Source organism: Anas platyrhynchos, chromosome 4 (genome assembly GCF_047663525.1).
Source record: "Anas platyrhynchos isolate ZD024472 breed Pekin duck chromosome 4, IASCAAS_PekinDuck_T2T, whole genome shotgun sequence".
Taxonomy (NCBI): Eukaryota; Metazoa; Chordata; class Aves; order Anseriformes; family Anatidae; genus Anas; species Anas platyrhynchos.
The window spans coordinates 48042941-48057487 of record NC_092590.1 but is presented as its reverse complement, the minus strand read 5'-3'; the positions used below and the strand labels follow the sequence as shown (position 1 = coordinate 48057487).

The 14547-nt window shown below is 46.3% G+C and overlaps 1 protein-coding gene across 7 annotated transcripts in view; it reads right to left on the bottom strand.

Moving 5' to 3' along the window:
• The window catches only part of ARHGAP24 (Rho GTPase activating protein 24), a 214846-nt gene that overhangs the window by 115479 nt on the left and 84820 nt on the right, over positions 1-14547 (bottom strand). The gene's annotated exons all lie outside the window — the stretch shown is intronic.

Genomic DNA, 14547 nt, shown 5'->3' with positions numbered 1-14547 from the left:
AAAGCAAGACTGAGGAGGGATTATCCAAAAAGCCAACATCATAGAACACCTTAATTAACAAAGGCGTTCAGTAATGGCTTTAACCTTTTTTTTTTTTCCCTCCACCCTTCTGTTAGGCTTTTAATACCACGCAGATTTTTGTACCACTCACGCCTCAGTGTGCTGCAGGGGACGCTTATCTGAGACATAAGGGGTTGGTTTGATGCATTTGCTGCTATGACCTACACTAAGAGCAGGACTGCCAACTGGTGGAAAGAGGACAGGGACCACGAGACAGCCTTCTCACAACAGAGAAGGCAAAACCAAATACAAAAATTAACCCAAAGAATGTGTAACTTTAAAAAGCATTGTTAACGACACGTACTTTATGTCACATGCCATAAAACATTATGACTGGCATAATTTTGCTGCCCATTGTAATTTCCAGCTTGAACTGTTTTTAATCGAGAAAAGCTCTGCATGCATCATGGGATGAGCACAACAGAGTCTTCGCTCTGGAGCAAATTTCGGTGGCTCAGGAGCTTGTGTTGATGAATACATAAGCATACTTATGGTAATTACACACCATGTTATTCAATTAAACAAAAAAATACAAAATTAAGGAGACCTAGCCTACAGCACTGTAACCTAGAATCAATTTATGAGACAGTAAATGAGAACTGCACTTAAATTGGCTGTGATTCATTAGCTGTACGCACGCAGTCTCATTACAATGTGATGCTTTCTGATTCTTTGATGTACAATCCTTTCAATATTTACTTCACAGTGAGCTGTCATAGCGACAGACTTTTAAGAACCTAAGAACAAAACAGTCATAATATTTGTAACTTCAGCTCTTTTGTTCTACAGATGAAACTTACTTCCCCTACTAAAACGCAAAGCCTAAATCCCACATGGCAGCTACATTTATTTGAAGTGATCTCAGCAACACCATACACAACACTGCTGTTATTTAAAAAGAAAACATGCTCTCAATTGGTAATATATTTTAGTATTTTTAAAACTACTATTGGAAACATCGAAGCATGTAAAATACATACATACGTTTTTCTAAACACATATGTGGAAGACCGTGGGCTGTCAAAGCTACGAAGCTTCAACTAGTTAAAGCTTGGTTTTACGTTGCACATAGAATAAAAGAATTTTCAAGAAAGTTTAAGATCTGCATATACTCAGCCTCTAACTGAAGGCCCACTTAAGGATGTGCTTGCCAAAATACTGCAGTGCAGCAGGAATGACTTAAGCCCACTTTGGCTTTGGATCGCAGTACTACAGCCTCACCTGGGAGATTTTACCTCACACTCATCACCCATGTCCAAGAGGGACTCCAGTGGTCCCGGGGAAGCTGATGGGACAAGGAGTTCCCATGCCCTCCAAGTTGCTGACTACAAATACCTGATCTTCTATACATCTGGAGGGATTTTACTCAAAAAGCATGTTGATACATGAGGAAATGAACTGCTTTCTTGCCCAGATGTGTTTCTGGCATTTATGCTAACCCACTTCTACAAGGCTCAACCAGTCTGCCTGCTCCCTGACAGCTTGCCCTGCCAGCCCTTACAGAAAGCTACTTCAAGTCCACATTATCAGCAGTCGCTCCTATCAGGTGTTCTCCTCACCCTTCCAGCTTCTGTCAACAAGATTTATCACAGATTACTACATCCTCTTTCCTCTTGCAACCAAGTGCTGTGTTTCCTTCTGTGTGTTTTGTTCTGTGGGAAGCTTCCCAGGAGTTTTCTGCTACTTTCATGCCGTTGTAGCGGACTCGGAGAATCTTCACAAGGCTTCTTCCTCTGTTTGCCGCTGCAGCTTGGTTAACCACATTGCAGAAGTGCCTGTGTTGCTTTGGCAGCAGAAGTTTCCAATGTTTTTTCCCTGCCAGGAAAAAACCTGCAGCCCTCACAGATCAGCTCATTTGGTGTGAGCACTGAGTGACAGGCGGGCAGTCACCACCACCGAGTCCAAAAGGTTTCGACCACAAGCTCGCTCGCTGCTCGCCCCAGCAAGGCACTGGGGCAGTTTCGGAGCATTTCTCCACTGCACAGGGGAAGTAGCTCTGTACAGGGTTCTCAGTCCCTTTGCCAAACACTGCGTAATGGAAAGAGGTTTTGCTCGATATGAGCCGTACAGAACTTGCACTGCACAATGCACAGCATGCCTGGTTTCCTGGCGCACAGAACAACAAATAGTATGACAACAGGAACAACAGCAGTCACAACAGACCTAATTGCCATAAGAATGAAGGAGCCAGATGTTCTGCACTGAAGTATGAGGGTCTTAATGCCAGCTAAGTAAATGGACCTCTGGCTCAATGGACTGCAGGTAATGCAGCCACCAGCTTGCAGTTTTGTAGCTGGCCGTACTTGTGCAGCATGCAACACAAGAGATAAAGAAATGCTGCTGTGCTAGAGGGGGATGTAACACACCAGGAACGCAGACAAACTGCAGAAGAAATAGAGTTGGTTGAATAAAATGGGGTCAATAGATAGTATTAGTTTTTCTGGCATAAATTCCATTGCATTTGACATTTTCTCCTCCCACTACGTTAACACATTACTCCGGTTTGTTTCCGTGGAAGAATGAGAGTTGCTGTTCAGTTCCCAGAAATTCCCTACAGAGAACTACAAAGGGGACCTTTCCATTACTTAAGAAAAGGTTAAAGTCTAAGTTTTTGCTTAATTTTCTAATCAAGAACCAAATTCACTTCCACAGAAGTTAATACCACACATAACAAGCACCAAAATATGTATCCTGACCTAACAGAGAGAGCTGTCCATTTCCCGACAACACAATGAGGGTATGGGTACAGATCCTGTACATTTCTCTGCTGCTTTAAATACATTGCTCTATGGTTCAGCGCCTCTCTGCCCAACATACAGTTCTTGCCCATAGAACAAAACAAACTTGGCTTGAGCAGCCACTAATAAAACAACTAAGCTCCTTTTTGTTCCCCAAGAGAAAGCAAGGTGACACCAAATTAAGCTGTAGCACCACAGAAGACTCTGCTTCCCTAAAAGCAGAGGCTCACACATTGTATGCCTCTGGAATTTTTCTCTCCAGTAAGGGAAAGCAAGAAGAATTACCATCTCCTGACTCCATCTGAAATTATTACAAGCTTTTTCTCTTCCTACATCTATTTCTCAGCTCTAACCACTACCTTCCTGGTGAAAGGAACCCTTAACACGCTGCCCTCCCACCCCTCCATTCTGCCTGCTATTCTAAGGGACTCCGACAGATCTTGAATCCCCATGAAGCAGCTTTTCCATCCAAGGATGATTTTCTGTGGCACCTTGTGAAGCTTTAACACCCCTGTGTTACCCCTACTCTCCTGGCTTCTCCCTAGGGAATGAGCATATTCACCTAAACATCAGCAGCTTCTGCAATGAACTCTGCTCCTCCTTCTCCTCTTCTCTCCCAAGCTCATCACAGAAGGGTGTGAGGCACTGGGGTGAGAAAATTCACGAGCAACGCCCATGGGAGCACCTAATTAGATCCATGTGTGAAAGTTTTGATAAAATTAAGTTTCATTAGGTTTTGCTCAATAGGCAACAATATGACTGAGCATTAAGGAATTACTGTAGAGGACAGAGGCAATTATGGAACAACCTTACCTCTAGAATATCCTCCTTCCAAGCAGAAATTTAGCTTATTAGATATAGCTATTCTCTTTTTATATATATTTAATATATATAGACCACCAAAGAAAAAAGCCAATACAGCACAATGCTTTTTATTGCATCAGAATGCTGGGGAACACATCTTACAGACCTTTTGCAACGAAAATTTACTGACTCGTAGTCCGGAGAATATCTGGGCCTCAACAATGCATTTATTGCCTGAAAGGATGGTATTTGGCAGCAGACGGTTTCAAGTACAGCCTCGCGTTTATACACAGAGCTCTCCGGTGACAGCCTTGACAGAAACAGCAGCAGAGATATAATGCAGCATGTATGATTGAACGGGTGAAAAACCAAGTCAGTCATTAAATATTGAACTAAACATTTTTCAAGAGGATTCAGAGGCAGGAAGAAAAAAAAAAAAAAAACAGGGCCCTAAAACTGAACCGTCTACTCCATCTTGGTTCTTATCTTGTTTTGAAAAGGTGGGGAACTAGTAGTCACTGCATGCAGCTGCCTTACCTCCAAGGTAACGCCAATATAGTGTATGCTCTTTCCTTGGCTAAACACCCATGGCTGAATGAAAGAATCAGGATCGAGTCCGTGATGGAAAGAAAAACATTTCAAATTACCAGAACGCTAATGATAATCAAGTGCTTTGCTGGGACTCATACCAATTATGCATTCACACTGTGGGAGGACTAATTTAGGGGGAAAACAGTGTAAGAATCCGTAGAAACACTAACTGCAATACCTTCTCAGAAAACAATGCAGAAAAGCAATAGGTGCATCGTTACAGAGGCCTTTCAGAGCAGACTGGCAAGACCTGGCACACCATAAAAGGCACCAGATAACTAATTATCAGTGACAAATACTGTCTTCTGTCCTCCAGGGTGGCAACAAAGAGCAGGGACAATCCCCTCTGAACCACAGCAGCCTCAGCCTGGACCTGTTCGGGTTCACCTGCTGCCTTCTTTCAGAAGAAACCTCGTTTGGCTGTCACTTACATACAGGCGACCACCTCTGTTCCCTAAGTCCCATGTGAACAGGACACAAAACAGTCAAGAGCTGAACTGCAGGCTCTTCAGCACCAAAGTACGTCAGAATCAGATGAAGGCACATACTTATCAGCAATCCTTAACTGCTAACTGTTCTCATCTGGAGACAAGGGATGACTCGAGGCTGTTTGGATTGCGTTTGTCCTCTGGATTTCCATGCTGACTGTGAGCAGTGAAAGCCCGTAGGATTTCACCCCACGCAGCTCCCTCCCAAGGCAGCTGCATGCTGCCAAGCACCCTGCTAGCAGGCACGGCGTCCCCAGGCCAGTCAGTAGCAGAGGTTCCCACTGCTGCTGGGGACCTGCCAATTGCAGACACGACTTTCTCAGCACGTGGTCAGAGAAGTGGCAGATGCTTCCACTGACTGATTCTCCTCTTTCCTGTGCAAATGTTCTTGTCTGCTTTCAGCTAGCAAGCACATTCCAGGGGAGCTGATCCTATAAAGTCACCGTCGTTCACTTTTTCATTGAAGAATGAACTGCACTTTCATGTGAAAAAATAGTAGGGCTTAACAGCAAGGGTTATACATCTCTTGCAGGTTTTTTTAATGCCTTCATGGCTTGTTGTTTTAGTATCTATGTGCTGTTTATATTTTGTCTAGGTAATAAATGCTTACGAGCACAGCTTAGAAATACTACTGCACTGCAAATACCACAGAAACATTTACACATCCCACTTGGCTTCCGGGCAGCTGGTGTAAGGCACTTGTCTAAGGGAGGACACTCATTAGCAGCACTGCTCATTAGCTGTGAGCCCATCTCCAGGAGCCTGGGGTCTTCTGAGCTACCTGAACAATTAACGCCAACCAAAAACCCCCTTTGCTGATTACAGGTTGCTTCTCCAGCTGTACAATTTGCATATGGTATAGGTTTTTTCTGTTATTTTTATTGAATTCAAAGCATAGTAGCCTGTTTCTTCCATTCTAGGACACCTTTTCTAATTTAAAACTGGACTTCTCAGGTAGTTTCTTCTTTATACCTGAGCCAGATCTCACATTTCTACAGCTTTCACGTGAGACCTAGTTGTTCCTTTCCCCAAGTATCTTGGTTTTGAAAAGTATCCTTAAACATTTTTAATAGGCAGCTTAAATATTGAGCAGAGAATTTTGGCTGATTAAAAGTAAATTTATTAACTAGAGCAAACTTCATTACTGGATGAACACAAGTCCATGAAACACTGACATGGTTCTTCAACATCCATTGCCATGGAAAGCAGATGTTTTAGACAAATATAAGGTGGTCTTCTAAACACTAGACTCTTGGGCACAAGAGACACTAGAGAAGTACCTATCAACTGGAACACGCTTGCACAATATCAAGTGAAGCGGGAGCTGCAGCAGGGCAAGCAGCACACCCAGGGACCACAGTAGCCCAACACAGTTAGCCATACAGGGTGTTACTGTGGCTTTAGGTATTAAAGCACTGAAACGTGGCTGATCTGCTTCCCTCCAGGAGTGTGGCAAGCTTTCTACAGACCCGCTGGGGGGCCTCGCCAAGTGCCAGACTGACTTGGGTAAAAATGGGTTTGGGGTGACTGGAGGCCAGCGTAATTAATTGCGCTGCAGCAGCTGCTCTGCTCCATGCTGTATTCATAGAAATAGCTTAGATTCCATGTTGCTATTTTAATAAGTTACCAAAATATAAATGACCATGGAAGCCTGCGAGACAGACTGCAATATCCCTCACCAACAGGGAGGACGAACCGCAATTTATGTCAGCGGAGAGGCCAAGACAAAGCTCCCACAGCGGGTGAACAGAAAGCAAACAGCAGATTTTCTGGCAAACAACCAGCAGTCCTCTGGCCACCGGATGGTTCCCTGCCTCAAGCTGTTGCTGGAAAGGGTCCTTTCCACTGGCCAAGAACAAAAAACAGCTCATATCAGCCGTCTGAGCACTCTGACTGCAGCTGGGGAAAGGGATCACCACAAGACAGCAAGGTAGTGATTAGGATGCTGTAAGGAAAGGGGAATGGGCATCCAAAATGCAGAGGTTGCTTGTGAAAACTGCCACCTGGTTGTGTCTGATGGCAGCTGGTGGTCAGCCAGAAGGCCCATGGGAAAGCTCCGCAATTCCCATCTCACAATTGAGCCCTTGGGAAAAAGCTCCTGCAAAATGTCTTGAAGTGGAAATATGCAGTAAAGGTACTTAATGAGGCTTTAATATCTTACTTTAAGGATTCAGTTTTGCAAGCCCTGCACTGCTGACTAACAGCTATTATTGCCCAGGCCCGATCCCCACACAAACGGCAGGAGCCCATTTCTGACATCAGGCACGAGGAATCCCCAGGCTAACACCAACAGCCCTGCTGCTGAGGGACATGCACTGAGCCAGTCCTCACAGACAGGACAAGCTCACAAGGAAACACAGACACTGACTTTGCCAAATGAACACAGCAATGCCACTGCATCAGCACTGATGTGAGCAGAGAACAGTTGTCTCGTGTCACTCAAAACCTCAAGAACTTGAATTATGCCCACTGTCCACCTCTCCCCCAGTCGTCTTCTTCTCAACAATCCCTGTTTGTCTTTAAAAGCTCTGAGGATGCTCCAGCCAAGTTTACCCAAGTACCACACAACTCTCTGTACAGCTTTCTTCCTTACTATTGCATTTCCTGTCCTCCTGACTTGGCCTTTTTACAGCACCTTCCTGCCTTACATCCCTTCTGCAACACCAGGCAGCTTTGGCCTAGCCACTGCCTAACTTAACTGCAGCTGAGCGTTGGATGTGGAAAGCATTCCTGGCTGAGAAATCACAGGCAGCGAAGGACAAACAAGGAACCAAGAGTCCCCTATACTGGATGGAAAAGAGTGAGGTTTCACACTAGAATCCATTTTCCTGTGTTCTTCACAATAAGCATCTCCAAAACCTGGAGGCCCTTACAACACACATTTAACTTGCCAATGGTAAAACAAAATAGCAAAAAAAAAACAGTATGTAAATCTTCTGCAGACTCTCAGGGGATCCAATACTTCCCTGGGCACCCGTTTTGTGTCTGCAGTGCTGCAGAAGCCTCTTCCTTCCCTCTTACAACAGGCTGCCCCAGGGAGGCACGGGTGAGCCCTTCTCCTGCAGCCACAGAAGAGCCCCAAGCCCTTCTCACAGCACCCACCGCACTCTCTTTGCCAGCTTGCTGCTGTTTAATGAGAAGGGCAGAGCTGCTCTACTGAGAGGCATGTGCTAAATGCTACCTCCCAGCTCCTGAGATGAGGGAAGTCTCAGCAAAGGCTAATGACAGCATTAATTTGACTTTTTCCATTAAATACAGAACAGGTCATTAAAATCTTTAACAGGTGGCAGGTTTGGCAGCTCTACCATGTGTGGGCTCCAGACAGATTTATCTGTCCTTTTGTTTTAAAACATTTATGTGAACGCATTTGCTGAGATAAATCATGTTCACAGAAGCATCCTGTTTGAGGCTGCTGCTTCAACTGTTACATCGATCACATTAAGCTGTAAAACATTAGCACAGGTTTTGACAATCATCATCATCTCGTAGCTATGACTTTGCTGCTCTCTTCATTAGTTTCCTACTCCAATTCTGCTCATTTTTACATTTTAACACAGCACTGTCAAGGAAGTACAGGAAACCATCGGGGTTACTCCCCCGGTGCAGCCGGACGGATGTGGGGAGCAGACAGGGCAGTTCCTGATGATGCTTCTGACCGTGCCATGCAGGAGCCCACAAGGGACACCAACACTCCCAGCATGATTTTCAAGTTGGATGGGGTTCACCTACAATTCAGCATTTCTGGGGAAAAAAAAAATACAGATCTTTATTTTATGCAGATTTATGAAAAAACACTCCCATGGCGAGAGGCACTGAGAGCCTCATACCTGAGGTGCCAAGCCCTTGGTTCAGCCTCATTGTCTGCCTGCACCAGCAGAGGTGCCCGTGAGAGGCTTGGACCTGTCATTTCTGCTGCCACGACACGCTGCTGGAGCCCTGCTGAAGAGGATCTGCCCCCAAACACACTCAGCACAAGGACAAATGAGAACCTTTCCACAGCTCTGAATGAGGAACCTCATCCCTACACCACCTCCTTTCCTTCTCCGAAGGAGAGTTTCTGTCCAGGATCGCTCCAGGCTAAGTTTTATTTGCTTCTCTTCTTTAAAGGTGAGAAGACCAACCGATGTGGTATTACTCCACTCCGTGGGATCAAGTAGCTGGCCATTTTCAAACGCACATTTTTGCTACGATTTGATGACCCCCCTCCTGAGCGTAAGATAAGGGCTCGTGTTCTCATTTATGCAAAGATTAACAAGCAGCAGGTGCTGAGAAGAATTTAGGATAAAGAAAATTACTTCCAAACGCAAACTGCTTAATCATCCAGGAAAAGCAATGCAGGCAGCAAAGCCTCCAAACGCTCCTGCTTGCCATTCGACGCACAGCCCTCCCGACTGAGCTTCGGTGCATGCTGACACGCAGCTGCTCCTAACATACAGACAAGGCCGAACACGTCTCTGGCCAAGAGGCCTTTTAAATACGAGTGCCAGTCAAACAACTGACAGCCACTATCAGCCTGGTGGGATTCTTCTCTCTATTATTAAACCGAGACAGCTACAAGATCCACGCAAAGGGTGGGACACCGCCAGGATTTTTGGGCTTCTGCTGCTCATTATTATTAGCATCACGCTAGTGGCAGAGGAGTTTCGGTCTGTCCAGATCTCCACTGTCCTGTGCAACATCTTTACAACAAAGATATGTGGCAAGGGAAGATGGTGGGTATCAGAGCAAGCCAAAGCAGGTGTGTCTCAGCATTTAGATTTTTACCAACTATTAACCACCCACTTCTCAAAGCCAGGAAAAGCCCGCTGCCACCCAAGGCCCCAGGGTCAGGACCGGTTCACTTTCTAGCCGTAGCTCCAGGCTCCAGCAAGGCAAAGCCTGAAAAAAGCAAAGCCTACAGCGCCTGCTCCGAGCGCTGCCCTCACAGACTGGGCCCCAGCAGGCGGCCTGTCCTGTGGTGCTGGTGGTGTGAGCCAGAGAGGGCAGGAGAGCAACTCCAGAAAGGCCCCGTCTGTCACAGGAGTGCTTTCCGACTGCCAGCTGGGGAGCAAAGAGCATTTCAAGAGTGTGGTTTGGGGTCATTCAGCTTTCACCTGCTCCACGAGCCACCGCACTGGGCTTGGCGGAGGACTCGGAAAGCTGCTTTCCTTAGCAACTCGTCATGTTGTACGTGCTGCTCCTTCAGCTGCAAATACAGCCTTTATCCCAGGGGTAATGGACTTAGAGCAGGCTATTCTTAAGCACTAATAGGCTAAAAGAACCCAATTATTTTCATTTAAAGACTAACAAGGCTCTCCTGTGAGCTATTCATTTTGTTACTTGAGGAGCCAGGCGTCGCTTGTACCAGATCCAAGTAAATAAAAGGAACGGAGACAAAAGTCACCAGGACGGGCCCTTTGAATGGACACAGACCTCCTACAGCGTTGAAATTCCCTTGAAATGGGAAAAGAGAAAGATCATTAAAAAGCTCATCACGGTAGATGGAGCAGCGTGCAAGGGTCAGGCTGTAGACAGAAGCAATTATCACTGAACTGCTTACCGTCCCTAGTAGTTTGGGAACTTCAAGGCAACATTTTCACCATTTAGAATGAGTTTGGCATTGGGAATACTCCAACGCTGCTTCCCTCAGGCCACTCGCCGCTGACCTGACGTCAGTATTAGCCTAATGCACAAAAGGGATTAGGCGAGATTACAGGGAACAGGTCCCCTGTTAGCAACTTGCCATCTTCACTTCACGAGGGAAGAGTCCCTGTGAAGGCTGCCTGCCTCACCTTCCTCACTGGCTGCCACAAGCCTCTAACTACACCGTAAAAAAACATGCATAGGTAAGGGGGCTGCTAGTGACCACAGGGCCAAAAAACATTTCTGGTATTGGAAAGCACAGTAGAAGACACCCTGTGTTTCGTATGGTGAAGAAATGTTGATTTTGTCAACATCTCAGTGCTTTCTGTATTCAGTTCTTGTTCATTCTACATAGCAATGCTTCTTGGCAAAGCCAGGTAGCGAAAATAAGGCCTCTGCTGCTGAAGTTTTTAATATGGTACCAAAAGTGGGATTCAAAAGACACAATAAAAAAAGTAAAAAGCAAAGTAACACACCACTACTGAGAGCTGCACTTGACGCTGTTGCCATTAAAATACCACCTCTGATCTCCAAATCACCAACATCTTTACTTGGACCCTCTGCATCCAGCTTGAACGTGTGTCCAACCAAAACACAAACACCAGCTGGAGGGGCTGACAGCCAGAAGCAAAGACAAGCGAATTTCCTAGGAAACAGTGCGCAAGGGCAGGCTTGGTACTCAACAGCAATTCAGGAACAGAAACAAGACCAAGTTGTATTCACTGGCTGTCCCTGCACTTCAGGTTCTGAAGTATAATATTACTTATTACACTTTCATTACATTTTGGGAAATATGTACTTTAAGACTAAAGTGAACTGTGAGTTTTGACTGCCTGGAAGAGTCCTCCAAGGGCAGGCCACGGCTCAAACTCCAGCTTCTGTCTGCTTGCCAGCACGGCGGGCACCTCAGCACACCCTCAGAACAGTTAATGGTTAATTCCACAGAACCTTGCTAAAATACAGGGTCATCCCCCTGTGATCAAGTGCTTCCTTCAAATGAAGATCTTAATTTCCCCATCATTAAAGCCATATTAATGTATTTTAATTACCCGCTGCAGCCTCAGGGCTGATGATACAGTCAACTAATTTTCAGTGCTCGCCTCCTCCCCAAGACAGCCTCAGTGGTCACACAGTCGCTGTGCCCTGCTGAGCACTTCCAGCCCAGTGGTGCCTCCACCCCTTGGACCTGCTTTGCCCCTTGGGTTAAGACTCATAGCAGGCTCCATCCCTGTTGCTGCCCCATTACCTTGGGCATCCTGCCACGAGCATCATCGAGGCGGTCTGTGGCCGCACGTTCTGCCCCAGCAAGCTGGGTTTTGTGCTGCAGAAGAGGAACAGCAACAGTCCTCTAATTTATGGGGACTGTTTCTTTCTTGATGCAAAACTGTTGGGAGCTGTCACCCACGCTCACTTGCTCTCTGTTTTGATGATGCAGGACTGGTATGGATTTGTGTTTTAGGGTTTGACAAAGTGATCCTGTAGAATTCAACAGGGGGTGATACATTCCTTACAGGAAATCTGGCTTGCAGACATCAATCGTGTTTGCATTTCTGAGAAAACTCCTGCACAAGGTGATAGCACAATTTTCATGCTACTTTGCATTTTAAGTGATACGCAGCACTTCCAAGAAGGTTATGAACAATGTAGGATTAAACAGTATAAATTTGAACGTTACTCTGCTGTCCACTCTTCTCTCTGGGCAAAAATCAGCCCTCAGTTCCAGAATTTGCTAAAACAGCACAGCACAGGTATTGTCTATACTAAAATAATAAACAATCCTGAGATGAAAAGCACCATGTGTTGTCTGAAAGTACCTCACAGTTACCTGAAAACCTACCCAAACAAGTCTGGGAGGGCACACAATGTCGAGCACATCCCTCTGCTGTTCCCCACCCTTCCCACCTGCAAGGGAGTCACAGGAAGCCTTCCTCCTCACCCAGCCTCTCAGCAAGGCACCAAAGCCTGGCCATGCTCTAAGTGCCGCCAGATCTCTGGTCTGGAGGATGTTTTTTTGTGTGTTTTTTTGTTTTGTTTTACATTTCCACCACTGTGCGCCTGGATAAGAGAAGCTGGGCAGCAATGAGCGGCATCCCTGCCCACGTGGCACAGTGCCCTTGAATTTCTGCCACCGTGGGAAGCTCAGTGCTCCTTGTGCCATACCAAACATATCCCACAGACTAGAAAGTGTCTTTAAGAACCCGACTTGGTAGTTTCACCAAGTTCTTCCAGGTGAATGGAGAAACTAGTTTCTTTGCTCATTTTCACAAGATTGCTTGGGGTGCTTGTGCAGGCAAGAGCTGAATACATAAGAATTTCATTCCTTTTCCTGCAGCACTGTTTTTTATGTTTCCCTAAAAAAACACAGGCCCAGGGCACACAACAACAAAGAAACTTAACTTCCATAACTCACAACCCAGGCGGACCCCATGGCTTGCTTAGACACAAACCTGCATCCCTCTCAGCACCCTCACGTCCTGTTGTGGCCTTAATCCACAGGTAACTATCTATCTATAACCATGCTATCCTCAAAGTATTTGAAGCTTCTTTTCAAATCCTACATAAAGCGATATCTCTAGCTGCTTTCACATATGTTGTGCATTTTTTCCCCTAAGTCTTTATTAAGTTATGCATACACTAAAATTAACTGTGGATAATTGAACAACATCCGACAACTGCAAACCAAGGCAATTCCTTTGGGGATACACAACTGCTACCCACCAAGGACCGCCCAAGCTCCTTTTTATTCAAGAAGCCATGTACCAGGGGACACTCTGAAGTTAGTCTGGAAGCTTTCTGTCCATTCAGACACCTGCCAAACAACCAAACCTACAGGGTTAGGCAAGGTGGGACTTGCCATCGGGGCTCAGTGACAAAGGCACCCAGGTTTCTGCCAAACGAGCCTCACGCCCACCTGAAGCACGCGTTCCTCCAGCCATGCCGAGAACCTTATCCCTCCCTCATTGCCAAGATGGTTCAGAAGCACACTTTTCTGAGAGCCTTGCAGAAAAGCCAAGCCCCAAGCTGAAGGCACCAGCACTCACTGCAACACCTGCATGGCCAGCAGCTGAGGCCCCACTTTTAAGCAGCCCTTGGTGACACAGCTGCTGCTCGAGAACACAATCAGGTACGACCCACTGCTCCCTGCACATAACTGCTGTCACCTGCACTCCCCTCCCCTCCTGCTGCTTGTCAGCACCCTGCTCCACTGCCCCTGCTTGCCCAAGCCCCCAGCAGAACAGCCGCAGCCAACCTTCCAGCTGCCATGCACCGCTGCCTGGGGACTGACCTCAGCCATGACACGATCTGTTTTTGCATCCCCCAGCTACTGCTGCCCAGCATCATAAAAAAGGCAAGGCGCTTCTCAGACCTTGCTGGGTGTTGGTGCCAATGAAAACTCGCCTAGCCGCCCACCTCGAGTCCCATGGCAGCGCTGCGAGTGCCCCTGCCTGGCACGTAACGCCAGGCTCTGTGCCCAGCAGCCTACTGCAGGAGTGCTCACCAGCCTGTTACAAAGTGATTCTAAAAATAAATAAAAATAAATAAATAAAAAAGAAATATATCTAAAAGCCAGGATCTGCGTTTATAACTGGTTTTAAGGCATTTCGCACTAACCCAACTATCATTGCTATGACCTAAATAGCCTTAAAAGGAAAAATATACCTTTTTGTTTTTTTAAGGCCCCACCACCCAGAAAAAATGACATTTTAGCTGTATCAGCAGACATGAGTAAGGTATTTATATGCAGTTGGAAAACTGGTGCAATACAAACCAAGGAAATGAAACTGTACCTAGAGCTAGTGAAGTGATGGAACATCTGCTCTCCCTGGGAAAGCACAGACATATGTTTACCTCCTGAAACACTGAGATGGTCACAACCCCAAGTGGCTTTCAGCTACCAGGTCCCTGCAACAGTGGTGGCAGGCAAAGCTCCACGGGACGAGTGCTTTGCCAGGGACTGCTGCTGGAGGCGACCTAGGCACAGGTGGCCGCTGGGCAGGCAGGTCATCCTTCTGCTGGGAAGCAAGCAAAACAGACGCCCACGTAAAAAGTCCTCTGAATTTTCAAGCGTGCACTTGAGCACAGGCTATTTCATTGCCTGTGGTCCTCCTCGCTCCACTCTCACTCCATTTTTTCCTGTAGCTGCTCAGTGTTTTATTTATAACCCCTCTGAGGCTGTGCTGTGCTGCAGCTTGCCATGTGCGCAGAGCAGCAGTAAGCCCAAGTCTTCCTCAGGCTTTTTCCCT